The sequence below is a fragment of the Euprymna scolopes genome, chromosome 46, assembly GCF_053919585.1.
Source record: "Euprymna scolopes isolate OS-2025 chromosome 46, ASM5391958v1, whole genome shotgun sequence".
NCBI lineage: Eukaryota > Metazoa > Mollusca > Cephalopoda > Sepiida > Sepiolidae > Euprymna > Euprymna scolopes.
Window position 1 is genome coordinate 16,007,357 of NC_136527.1, and position 14,710 is coordinate 16,022,066.

Consider the following 14,710-nt stretch of genomic DNA (forward strand, 5'->3'; position numbering starts at 1 on the left):
CCTGGTCATTGAGAAAAGTGCAAATTATTTGGCTCAGCCCTTCCTTTGTTTGGGAACCAAAAACTCATATTTTGGATTCCATTTAAATTTATCAAAGAATTAAATTTATTATTCTATTTGTTTTCCATAGTCTAGCTTCATTTCCAAATCTTACAATGCGTACCTAAAATAAAACAGAAATTCCATGAACAGAGTTTCTCTCCGAAACACGACTATGAGATTGATTCTCTGCTGACTACAATATAATCACCTTTAAGTTCAATGTCAACAATCTCTTCTTAAGCCGTCGTCTTGAGTTTAAGTAATAAAATTACTAACCTCATTTCCAAATCTTCCTCTACCTAAAATCAAACAGAACTTCCATGAACAATGTTTCTTTCCAAAAAACTTAAGCCATCCGCTTAAAGATAAGCAGGAAAACACCTGGACTTGGCTACAAAAAGGACGAGTAGAGAAACGCAACTCCCACTGACAGCCACACAGAATAATACAATCAGAACAAACTATATCAAAGTAAAAATAGACAGAACCCAGGAAAGCAGTAAATGTAGACTCTGTAGACAAGAAGACGAAACATTAAATCACATAATAAACAAACTAGCTCCAAAGGCATGCAAAACAGACACGACTGTATGAGAAAGGCAGTCTACTGAGAACTATGCAAATATCTTTAGTTCGTAGTATACAGACAAATAGTACAGCCATAAACCAGAAACATAAATAGAGATAACTCAACAATTCAAACTTGACAGATTGATGTTGTAATAACTGAATCCTGCTCTTTCCACACATCATTTCCAATCCTCTCATAGCAGTGTTCATCTAACTGGAAAGTTCATTAACTCTTATCCTCGAGTGTCTTTTGGCCTTATTGGTTAAAAAAAATAATGGAGATTTTTTAAGTTGGAAGAGTTGGATTTAAGGACGTGAAATATATTTTTTTCATTGAATGTTTATCCTCTACTCCCTCCCCCACCGCCTGACGCAAAAAAAAAAAAAAAAAATAGTTACGATACACCTAAATAGATTTTGAAATTGTTAGAATTTAAAAAAAAAAAATCGCTAGTTTTTTTTTTCTTTTTATTTTTGGCATGAGGTTGGAAGATTTGGTTTAAAGACGTGAAATATACTTTTTTTTTTCAGTCAATGTTTAGCCCCTACCCCTCCCATTCGGCCTCTGACAACAATTAAAAAAAAGAAAAAAGTACTTTTGATACACCTAAATAGATTTGAAATATTTTTCTTTTTTTTTTTCTTCAAAATTGTTTCATGAACTGAAATCATTTCCATGTCTTTTTGTATGGTTTTATTATCGCGTTTCTGAATTAATTTAATTTTATTTTTTTTATTTTTCTTTTTTAGATGAGGATTGGTTATTCGTATTATTTGGATTCATCGGACTATTGTTCTCATCTTGAGTGTCATTTTCACTACATAAAGGCTGACGGAACGAGAGCATGTTACTCCCCCCCCCTCGGTATTAAATAAAGGATTCCGTTCAAACTTCTGTACAGATTTCAGGCTTTGACAAGATACATCTGAAGAAGGTTGGAGGTTACATCGACCGAAACGTTCTGCAAATAGCTTTCACGATGAAGACAGTAGTCCAAAGAATCCAAACGTGGCTTCATTGGCAAATGTGTAGTTTAGCTGCGTAAATTATTTGACAGACTAAAAATTATTTATTTTTATATAAAACACATTATTACACCCAGAAGCTGAAATAAAACCCCCCAAAATTTCATTTTTATTATTTTCAACATATTTTTATTAGACTAAATGTATGACAATCAGGGCCGTCATATTGTTTTTAAAATTTGGCCTTTCTAAGGTTTGACAGATTGGCCTTTTTAAAGCCAAATTTGGCCTTTTTATGCGCTTTCATTACAAAAATGGCAGCCAAAACAGTCTCAAGAGTGTTAAAAAAGGGGGGGGGGATTTGGCCTTAAAAAGTCCAATGTGTCAAACCTTAGGCTAAATTTTAAAAGCAATATGGCAGCCTTGATTGTCGTACATCTAGTCTAATAAAAAGGATGAAAAAATAATTAAATTTTTTTTTTCTAGTTTTATTTCAGCTAGCATGCTTTTTATATAAAAATAAATAGTTTTTATAATTTTTTGTCTGTCAAATAATTTACGCAGCTAAACTATACATTTGCCACTTCATTATTATTTAATTTTTTTTTATTTAAACCGATCTTGCAATGAGGATGTTCGGCGATGCTGATCAGACATGTCCAGTCTCTTTAGAAAGAGGGGTTTGATCGTTTTTCTGTTTGTTTTTTTTTTTTAAAGGGACCTTGCAAAGGGACTGGGCATATATATTTGTGGCATGGTGTGGTGTGATGTCGTGGAGAGAAAGACGGACGAAGGGGGCGTAGCTCAGGAGACAGTGATGACCACTTTGTTAGACCGTCTCTGTTGCCCTTCTCTGACGAGAGCCGACAACATGCTGTTCTCATTTGCAAGGAGATGTTCGGCCTTGTCGAATTCGATGATCTTGCCCTGGTCTAAAACCATAACACGATGGTAGTTATTCAAATGCGTTAAATGATGCTGCAAAAGAAAAAAGAAAAATGGTTTATTTCATCTTCATCTTCTATGATATAAATCTCACCTGTCTGTTTAAATGTATGTATGTTTGTATGTCTGCCTACAACTTTCGACAGAGATGACGCATTTTCACGAGATCAGTATCATTTTGAAAATCGACGTCTTGGATGACAAATATCGAAAATATCGATCTCGTGAAAATCCGTTGTTTCTGTTAAAAGTTTTAGGTAGACATACAAACATACATACGCACACACACTAACAGAGAGATCAGATTTATAACACAGAAGTATATTGAAAAATAAAAGGGAAAGACAAAGGAAAACGGTTTATTCCATACATACATGTGTTTCGTCCTCTTCTATAATATAAATCTCACCTGTCTGTTTAAATGTATGTATGTATGTTTGTATGTATGTCTGCCTAAAACATTCGGCAGAGGCGACGCATTTTCGCGAGATCAGTATCATTTTGAAGCTCGACGTCTCAGACGACAAATATTGACAATTATTTATTTATATTTGTCGTCTGAGACATTGAGCTTCAAAATGATACTGATCTCGCGAAAATGCGTCGCCTCTGCCGAATGTTTTAGGCAGACATACATACACACTAACAGACAGGTCAGATTTATAAAATAGAAGCATTTTGAAAACAAAAAGGGGGGGGGGAAGACAAAAAGAAAACAAATCAATCAGGTTAATAAAAGAATATTATTGAATTATTCAATGTTATAGTCAGTTGGGAAGCAGCTCCGCAGTATTATGTTCTACAGACGAGCAGTTCTAGAAAAAAAAAATCTGTTTATGGAATTTTCGCTTAGATTTAAAGGAAATTGGTAACATTGTTTGGTTGTTTTACAGCATATCAACCCTTTTTTTTGGGGGGGGGGGTTATTTAATGCCGAATCCAGTTATTTTGGAAACAGTTTTTTAATGCTCCAAGTTTAGAGGACACAATCAAGCAAAAAATTAACAAAAAAAAACGAAAAAAAAAAACGAAATTTATCCCAAAGCAGCAAAAGTGAAACTGCCAGGACACTATATATACAAATGTAGGCAAAGTTGGGCATATTTAATTGGCTTGAAAATATAGGTTCTTTTTTGCCAATTGTCATAATATTTCAACAATAGAATAGTATTATAATCTTCAAAAAGCCTGCAAATTTTTATGTAGTTTCGTCTAGGTGACGGTCTCAAATAGAGAACCCACAAGGCAAAGATCGTCGATCGCTCCACTTCTGCTGGCAAGATGCCTCGGAGTGAATAAAATATATATATAAAAACACACATCATCTTGGATCCGTGTCTTGAAGCGTCTCTGTTACAGCAGGTTATGCCCCCCCCTCTCCCCAGGACGGTTGGCGAATCCCCCAGAAGCGTCCAGCAGCAGACAGGTATGTTGTCATGTGTATATGCGTTCTATGTTTCCACACACACATGCACCCACGACCACTAAATGAGTCACGGGCCGTTAAAATAGACATTTAGGGATCTGAAGACAATAGTCCGTTTAATAAGCCGTAAAATAAAATCCTGCTCTTTCCACATATCATTTCCAATCCTCTCATAGCAGTGTTCCTCATCTAACTGGAAAGTTCATTAACTCTTATTCTCAAGTGCCTTTTGGCCTTATTGGTTAAAAAAAAATGTAAATCACTGGCGACCATGTTTGGACAGGCGGCATATGAAAGGGGCAAAACCTCAGCTTGTTCAGGTATGCTGAAAACGAATATCGCAAGGATAATTAGCACAGACACCCAAATAGTTTTCGAGATAATAATGTGTCTATTTTGAAATGTAAATCACTGGCGACCATGTTTGAACAGGCGGCATAAGAAAGGGGCCAACCCCCAGTTTGTTCAGGTATGCTGAAAACGAATATCGCAATGAACATTAGCAGAGAAGAATAGTTTTGGAGCTAGTTTTATACATGCGTGTATTTTGAAATGTAAACAGTGGCGACCATGTTTGAACAGGATGCATATGAAAGGGGCCAACCCTCAGTTTGTTCAGGTATGCTGAAAACGAATATCGCAAGGAAAATTAGCAGACAGACGAATAGTTTTGGAGATATTAATGCGTGTATTTTGAAATGTAAATCACTGGCGACCATGTTTGAGCAGGCGGCATATGAAACGGGCCAACCCTCAGTTTGTTAAGGTATGCTGAAAACGAATATCGTAAGGAAAATTAGCACAGACGGACAAATAGTTTTCTAGATATTAATGCGTGTATTTTGAAATGTAAATCCCTGGTGACCATGTTTGAACAGGCGGCAGATGAAAGGGGCAAACCCTCAGTTTGTTCAGGTATGCTGAAAACGAATATCGCAAGGAAAATTAGCACAGACAAATAGATTTTGGGCTAATATTAGTCAATGCGTGTATTTTTAAATGTGGATCACTGGCGACCATGTTTGAACAGGCGGCATATGAAAGGGGCCAAACCTCAGTTTTTTCAGGTATGCTGAAAACGAATATCGCAAGGAAAATTAGCACAGACACAGACTACTAGTTTTTGAACTAGTTTTATTAACGCGTGTATTTTGTAAATGTACATCACTGGCGACCATATTGGAACAGGCGACATATGAACGGGGCCAACCATCAGTTTGTTCAGGTATGCTGAAAACGAATATCGCAAGGAAAATTAGCACAGACAATTAGTTTTGGAGCTAGTTTTATTATTGCGTGTGTTTTGAAATGTAAATCACTGGCGACTATGTTTGAAACGTTTGAACAGGCAGCGTATGTAAGGGGCCAACCCTCAATTTGGCTCGAGTATGCTGAAAACGAATATCGCAGCAGAACTTAAAACACTTGGTTAGGTAGGTAGAAGAGTAACTTATCTTGCCTTTGGTAACATTTACATATTATATATTTGTTTTGTATTTTTTTTTCAACTTTTACGCTTTGTTGTCTTAACTCGGAAGGATTAACCTTAGAATTTCCACAGGTCTCATTAGTTAAAACGAATTATTTCGCAGTTCAAATTGGCGTGAAATAAACAAATCTGACTGACACAGGGTTTGCCATTTCCGGTTGTCGCCGCCGACAACGCTCTTATATTTACAATAGAAAACGTCGCCAAGTTCGTTCGTCGCTGTGTCTGTGTGTGTAGGAGTGGGGGCAAAGTTGTAACATTCAATACATAAAATCAACAGCTTTAATTTCTATGAATCGTCATTCGCGTATCGGTGCGAAGTCGAGTGTCGGCGTTTTTCTCTCGGTGAAGGAGAAGTAAGTTTATAACACAGTTGAGTTGGAAATGGATTTCTGCACGTGCATGGCTGGACGATAAGAATAACAATACAAATAACAACAATATTATCTTCAAGTCTCTGTTTAAAGGGGCTTTTAAGGCTACGAAGTTACAACTAGCTAATCGACACTCGACACTGTCAATGAGTTATGCGAAACAGACGGACTGTTCCGCTGTATCAAAGTTATTAAGTGTGGTTAGACTGAAACTCATCAAAGCCAGTAATCTAAGTTTCAACTAGCTAATAGACATTCGGCACTTTCAATGAGTTATGCGATCACCGCCACTTGTCCAAAAAATGGACTGTTCCGCTGTATCACAGTTATTAAGGGTGGCTAGAGTGTAACTCATCAGAGCCAGTAACCTAACTTACAACTAGCTAGTCAACATTCGACGCTGTCATTGTGATACACTGCTAATTGTCCAGAGACGGACTGTTCTACTGTATCGCAGTTGTAAAGGGTGGTTAGACTAAAACTCATAAGAGTCAGTAATCTAATTTACAACTAGCTTATCGACAGTGGATACTTTCACTGAGTTTACGCGTGTGTGTGTGTGTGTGTTTTGTGTGTGTGTGTGTTTTGTGTGTGTGTGTGTGTGTCTTTTGTGTGTGTGCTTCGTTAACATTCAGACTGTCCATTTTAAAATCGTCCGGGTATGCTGAAAACGAATATCGCAAGGAAAATTAGCACAGACGGACAAATAGTTTTCTAGATATTAATGCGTGTATTTTGAAATGTAAATCCCTGGTGACCATGTTTGAACAGGCGGCAGATGAAAGGGGCAAACCCTCAGTTTGTTCAGGTATGCTGAAAACGAATATCGCAAGGAAAATTAGCACAGACAAATAGATTTTGGGCTAATATTAGTCAATGCGTGTATTTTTAAATGTGGATCACTGGCGACCATGTTTGAACAGGCGGCATATGAAAGGGGGAACCCCTCAGTTTGTTCAGGTATGCTGAAAACGAATATCGCAAGGAAAATTAGCACAAACACAGTACTAGTTTTGGAACTAGTTTTATTAATGCGTGTATTTTGAAATGTAAGTCCCTGGCGAGCATGTTTGAACAGGCGGCATATGAAAGGGGCCAACCCTCAGTTTGTTCAGGTATGCTGAAAACGAATATCGCAAGGAAAATTAGCACAGACACAGACTACTAGTTTTTGAACTAGTTTTATTAACGCGTGTATTTTGTAAATGTACATCACTGGCGACCATGTTTGAACAGGCGACATATGAACGGGGCCAACCATCAGTTTGTTCAGGTATGCTGAAAACGAATATCGCAAAGAAAATTAGCACAGACAATTAGTTTTGGAGCTAGTTTTATTAATGCGTGTATTTTGAAATGTGAATCACTGGCGACCATGTTTGAACAGGCGGCATATGAAAGGGGCCAACCCTCAGTGTGTTCAGGTATGTTGAAAAGGAATATCGCAAGGAAAATTAGCACAGACTGACTATAGATTCACCATCAAAGTATTGAAATATTTTTTTTATTTTATAAAGGAATCACTACTTATCAAGCCCCAGAGGCCACTCGAGGATAAGGGTTAAAGTGTGTACAATGTCAATGGGACAATATCATAGTAATCGTTAGAAGTGTCAATTTGGTAAATTGGATTACTTAAGAGGAACGGCTCATCAAGAACTTGTTTGCATTGGACTTGAAGACGACGAAATAAAAATATAAAGTTGAAAGAGGGGAAAATATTTTAACGATGCCTTTCAAATCGTAAACTGCCGGTTTACATTTTTTTACATTTAAAAAGTGTAAACAAAAAAAAAGCAAACCTTTAGAATCCTAAAAAGGTCACCCGGGAGCATTTTTGCAACATGAAAAATATACAAACCAAAATACAGAGAGGAATAAACCTACTCAAAAATATGGTTTATTACATCGCCTAAAAAAAAAGAAGAATCGGGGCCTCCAATAATACGATAATTTGGTGGGGAAGTAAATTGTTTTCTTTTTTCTAACTTGGTTTTAAAAAGTTTTTATTGCTAACATTTGTTTTTATAAACTCTAACCACACCTCACAACCCTAATCCGGCCGGTCGGGGAAAAAAGTTTTTATTTTTTTAAATTTTGGTGAAACGCACGCACGCACGCACGCACGCACGCACACATAAGCATCGCTTCTCACCATTTGGTGAAACGCACGCACGCACGCATCGCTTCTCACGATTTGGTGAAACGCACGCACGCACGCACGCACACATAAGCATCGCTTCTCACCAAGCTAAAGAAGAGAGAAAGTGGGGGGAAGGAGAGAAAGGATCGTGTTCTACGCACTGCAAGTGCCGGGGTCAAACAGAAGTCAAATGAAATCGATTAAAAATGACTCCACAAAGTTGTGTCTGAACTTTTTATTCTATGAAACTTAAGATTAATAAAACGAAATAATCGTGACCTGTGGAAATTCCACGGCGAATATTTCGCATTCAATAAGAACAAAACGAAAAAGTAGTGAACAAATAAATATATAAGAAAATTAATGTTACTAAAGGCAAGATAAGTTACCCTTCTACCTATCTAGATCACATTTTTGTTGTTTTAACTTATTTTAAAACGTTTATTTAACACAAACAAAAGTAGCGCACAGTTTTAAGTTAGAACAATAAAGAAGTGTCTGACATTTTACAGACATCTTGTGAGAGTCGAGAATCGCTCCAAACTCGAAAATTAAGCAAAATACTGGTAGCAACACATCCAATAAATGTCAGCAAACGTTCGAACATGTTTTCTATTTCACATAAGCGAAACTCTTATCAGAGCAAAAGCGACAATGAGAAGCAAACACAGATGAAGAAGACGGTTTTTATCGTTGAGCATAAAAAAAGAGTATCTAATCTAATAGCCCCCGTGCTATAGGTCAATCTCCAAGGTCTGTCCCATCGCCTCAGTGTTGTATCCCTGCTTACAAGTACTTTAATGGGATGTGCTCTGATGAACCTATTGCACTTATACCAGTGCCCGGACAACTTGTCCCGGGAAAACTCGTCTCCGGAATGAGGGGCCAACCGTCAGTTTGTTCAGGTATGGTGCAAACGAATATCGCAAGCCAAATTAGCACAGACAGACAGACAGACAGACAGACAAATAGTTTTCGAGACATAAATGAGTGTATTTTAAATGTAAATCACTGGCGACCATGTTTGAACAGGCGGCATATGAAAGGGGCCAACCCTCAGTTTTATCAGGTATGCTGAAAACGAATATCGCAAGGAAAATTAGCAGAGACGGAAATACTACTAGTTTTGGAGCTGATTTTTAATGCGTGTATTTTGAAATGTAAATCCCTGGTGACCATGTTTGAACAGGCGGCATATGAAAGGGGCGAACCCTCAGTTATTTCAGGTATGCTGAAAACGAATATCGCAAGGAAAATTAGCAGAGACAAATAGTTTTGGAGTTAGTTTTATTAATGCGTGTATTTTGAAATGTAAATCACTGGCGAGCATGTTTGAACAGGCGGCATATGAAAGGGACCAACCCTCAGTTTGTTCAGGTATGCTGAAAACGAATATCCTAAGGAAAATTAGCAGAGACAGACAGACAAACTACTAGTTTTGGAGCTAGTTTTATTAATGCGTGTATTGTGAAATGTAAATCCCTGGCGACCATGTTTTAATAGAGGGCATATGAAAGGGGCCAACCCTCAGTTTGTTCAGGTATGCTGAAAACGAATATCGCAATGAAAATTAGCACAGACAGACGAATAATTTTCGAGATTGTAATGCGTGTATTTGGAAATGTAAATCACTGGCGACCATGTTGTAACAGGCGGCATATGAAAGTGGCCAACCCTCAGTTTGTTCAGGTATGCTGAAAACGAATATCCTAAGGAAAATTAGCACAGACAGACGAATAGTTTTCGAGATAGTAATGCGTGTATTTGGAAATGTAAATCACTGGCGACCATGTTTGAACAGGCGGCATATGAAAGGGGCCAACCCTCAGTTTGTTCAGGTATGCTGAAAACGAATATCGCAAGGAAAATCAGCACAGACTGACTATAGGTTCACCATCATATTACTGAAATTTTTTTTTATTTTATAAAGGAATCACTACTTATCAAGCCCCAGAGGCCACTCGAGGATAAGTGTTAAAGTGTGTACAGTAGTCAATTGGACAATATCAAAGTAATCGTTAGAAGTGTCAATATGGTAAATTGGATTACTTAAGAGGAACGGCTCATCAAGAACTTATTTACATTGGACTTGAAGACGACAAAATAAAAATATAAAGTTGAAAGAACTAGCGAAAAATACCATTTTAACGATGCCTTTCAAATCGTAAACTGCCTGTTTACATTTTTTTACATTTAAAAAGTGTAAAAAAAATAGCAAACCTTTAGAATCCTAAAAAGATCTCCCGAGAGCATTTTTGCAACATGAAAAATATACAAACCAAAATAAAGAGGGGAGGAAACCTCAAAAATATGGATTATTACATCGCCTAAAAAAAAGAAGAATCGGGGCCTCCAATAATACGATAATTTGGTGGGGAAGTAAATTGTTTTCTTTTTTCTAACTTGGTTTTAAAAAGTTTTTATTGCTAACATTTATTTTCATAAACTCTAACCACACCTCACAACCCTAATCCGGCCGGTAGGGAAAAAAGTTTTTATTTTTTTAAATTTTGGTGAAACACACGCACACGCACGCACACATAAGCATATCGCTTGTCACCAAGCTAAAGAAGAGAGAGAAAGTGGGGGAAGGAGAGAAGGGATCGTGTTCTCTGCACTGCAAGTGCCGGAGTCAAACAGAAGTCAAATGAAATCGATTAAAAATGGCTCGACAAAGTTGTGTCTGAACTTTTTATTCTATGAAACTTAAGATTAATAAAACGAAATAATCGTGACCCGTGGAAATTCCACGGCGAATATTTCGCATTCAATAAGAACAAAACGAAAAAGTAGTGAACAAATAAATATATAAGAAAATGAATGTTACCAAAGGCAAGATAAGTTACCCTTCTACCTACCTAGATCACATTTTTGTTGTTTTAACTTATTTTAAAACGTTTATTTAACACAAACAAAAGTAGCGCACAGTTTTAAGTTAGAACAATAAAGAAGTGTCTGACATTTTACAGACATCTTGTGAGAGTCGAGAATCGCTCCAAACTCGAAAATTAAGCAAAATACTGGTAGCAACACATCCAATAAATGTCAGCAAACGTTCGAACATGTTTTCTTTTTCACATAAGCGAAACTCTTATCAGAGCAAAAGCGAAAATGAGGAGCAAACACAGATGAAGAAGTCGGTTTTTATCGTGGAGCACAAAAACAAGAACAAAAAGAGTCTCTAATCTAATAGGCCCCGTCAATCTCCAAAGTCTGTCCCATCGCCTCAGTGTTGCATCCCTGTTTACAAGTACTTTAATGGGATGTGCTCTGATGAACATATAGCACTTATGCTGGTGCCCGGAAAACTCGTCCCGGGAAAACTCGTCTCCGGAAAAACCATAACCGGAAAACTCGTACCGTTCAGTTTGTTCAGGTATGCTGAAAACGAATATCGCAAGAAAAATTAGCACAGACAAATAGTTTTAGAGATAATTTTATTAATGCGTGTATTGTGAAATGTAAATCACTGGCGACCATGTTTGAACAGGGGCACATGAAAGAGGCAAACCGTCAGTTGGTTCAGGTATGCTGAAAACGAATATCGCAAGGAAAATTAGCAGTAATTAATACGTGTATTTTGAAATGTAAATCACTTTAATAAGAAAAAGGGTACTTTTCCAGTTTACAGTCCATGTTGAATTAGTAAATTTGTATTTAAGAAAGCCATTCTTAATATAGGGAGGGACATGTTAACTATTCTGTACCTCTAATCAATGTATCAATAATTTAATAAGCAAAAGACATAGTAAAAATTGAATTTAACTTGAAAATTTTATCCAAAAATACCGCAGAAGTTTTCTTTGATATTTTTTTTACAAGCTGCCCCAGCGTAACACTTCCAATCTTTCCATAATAAGAACGGCTTTCTGAAAAAACAACAACAAAACACAAACAAAAAAAAACAACCTTGAAAGCCGTTCTTAACATGGAGAGATTTGTAGGGGGTATTCAGAAAGTCGTTCTTAAAATGGGGAGGTTTGGGTGTTTATACTACGCTGGGGTACGTCGTAAAATAACCTTTCTTTTTTTACTGTTCCGTACTTTCACCTAACAATTTAATAAATAAATAAACTTGGGAAATTGAAACACTCGCCGAAAGTTATATTACTGAAGAAGTTTGATATCAAGAATAGAATCTGACCAAACACCGTTTGTTGCTAACCTCTCTCTCTCTCTCTCTCTCTCTCTCTCTCTCTCTCTTTGGCTTCTCCGTGCCCCTGCCACTAAGTATGTGTATATATATACTTATATACTTATATATATATATATATATATATATATATATATATATATATATATGGATGTATATATATATATATATATATATATATATATATATATATATATATATATATAGACAGAGAGAGACAGAGAGAGAGAGAGAGACAGAGAGAGAGAGAGAGACAGAGAGAGAGAAAGAGAGAGAATATGTGCTTCCACATCAAAGAGGGGCAGGAGCATAAACAGAGACAGAAGCACACACAAACACACACATACATACGCACTTTCATAAACACACACACACACACACTCGCATAAACACACACATACATACACGAACACACACGTACACACAAATACACAAACACAAATCAACTTTCCGTTAAAAGCTGTCATGAGGTGGCAGGGGTGGGTGTCATAAGTGTCAATCGAATTTGAAAGTTTGTTAACGAAATGGATTTATTTCAACTTCGTTTGACACGTGCCAATTCTCCTGCCCTTCACCCCCCCTACCTGCCTCTCTCTTTACCTTAGTAAAGACTTTTAGGTTGGGGTGTTTATGCTACACTGGGGTAGGTCGTAAAAATAAACTTTTTTTTTTCGTTATTAAATTGTAATTTTTTAAGAAATCATTTCCTTAAAAGTTAAGAAAGCCATTCTTAATGTAGAGAGGGGCATGTTAACTATTCTGTACTTTCATCCAATAATTTAATAAGCAAAAGATAGGATAAAATTGAATTTAACTTGAAAGTTTTATCCCAAAATATCGCAGACGTTTTCTTTGATATTTTTTATTTTACAAGCTGCCCCAGCGTAGTATTAACACCTCCAATCTCTCCATGATAAGAACGGCTTTCTGAAAAAAAAATCCCAAGAAAGCCGTTCTTAACATGGAGAGATTGGAGGGGGTATTCCGGAAGTCGTTCTTAAAATGGGGAGAGGAGGGCGTTTTGTAACTATTCCGTACTTTAACCTAACGATTTAATAAAAAACATCGGGTTTGTATTACTGTACACATAGATTCGAAAAAGTTGTCAAAAAACAAATATATAACAAATAAATGTTATCAAAGGCAAGATAAATTACTGTTCTACCAAACTGGATATAATTTTCGTGTTTTTATTCAATTTAACATGTTTATTCAGCTCGAAAAGCATACAGTGTTTACCGATGTATTGGAAAATTCAACATGGCGGCCGACTCTCTCTTTAACACGGTAAGTTCGGAAAAAGGTGTAATAAATAATGAACTCGACAAAATACTGTTAGAAATTCGCTCAATATATGTTACCGTGACATAACTTGACATATATTCGGTGGTTTTTTAATAGTATTTTGCCTAGTTTATTATTTATAACACTTTTTCCCGAACTTACCGTGTTAAAGAGAGAGTTGGCCGCCATTTTGAATTTTCCAATACATCGGTAAACACTGCATGCTTTTCGAGCTGAATAAACATGTTAAACTGAATAAAAACACGAAAATTATATCCAGTTTGGTAGAGAAGTAATTTATCTTGCCTTTGATAACATTTATTTGTTATATATTTGTTTTTTTTTGACAACTTTTTCGAATCTATGTGTACAGTAATACAAACCCAAAACATCAAATGTTGAATAAAAATAAATAAAAACAAGATAAAACGAATAAAAATAAAAATAAGAAACATAAAATCAAATAAAAAACGATCAATGTATAGTATCTGTTAACGAAAATATATTTTTTTAATTATTAGCAAATAATTCAAAGTGTAGTATCTGTTTTATTCTATCGCAGTATATAAAAAAAAGAGACGCAGGAGAAATCGTTTTTATTTTCATTCCAATTCAAAATACTCCATTTTGGAAAGTTGGGTTTTCTTCACATTAAAATAAAAAACAAACATTAAAGTTTCAAATCATTATGGCTCCTTTGTACTCGTCAACGAAAGACATAAAGCAGGAACGATGACGACGTGCGAATGGAAACAGTAAAGGATGTCATCCCCACCGCCACCGCCGACGGCGTCAACAGCACGTCTGTTTCTCTGACCCTTTAAAATAATTCGTTTTAACTAAGGGGACCCGCGGAAATTCCACGGCGAATATTACGCAGCAGTTAAAGACAACAAAACGAAAACGTGGCCATCAAAGAAATATATAACAAATAAATGTTAGCAAAGGGTAACTTACTCTTCTACCTACCTAGTTAAGTTTTTTGTTGTGTCATCTGATTTCAACAGTTTATTTACTTTGTAATAAAATTAGTGTCGAGTCTTAAGTTGGAACAAGAAAAAAAAAACGCCTGACAGTCATATGGTGTGCTCGATCATAGCTGAAAACTCGAAAGTCAAGCAAAATACGGTTAGAAAATCACCTGATAAATGTCACGATAACTTTTATAGAATACGTTTCTAACAGAATTTTGTTTTATTGTCTATTTTTGACCGATTATCGAGACTCCAAGTATGTAAGAGTCACAAAAAGGCGGGACTGCTTAACTGCATCGTCATCATTTTCAATCCACTCATGTCGAACGCACGTGAGAAGTAAA

The 14,710-nt window shown here is 36.3% G+C and overlaps 1 long non-coding RNA gene across 1 annotated transcript; it reads right to left on the bottom strand.

Annotated features, from left to right (window-relative positions):
* Positions 1-1,289: 1,289 nt before the first annotated feature.
* LOC145271180 (uncharacterized) lies at positions 1,290-14,498 on the bottom strand. Its single transcript, XR_013865728.1, has 2 exons — positions 14,362-14,498; positions 1,290-2,556 (listed from the first exon to the last, which is right to left on the bottom strand). It is a non-coding gene; the product is annotated as an uncharacterized LOC145271180 (long non-coding RNA).
* Positions 14,499-14,710: the final 212 nt, after the last annotated feature.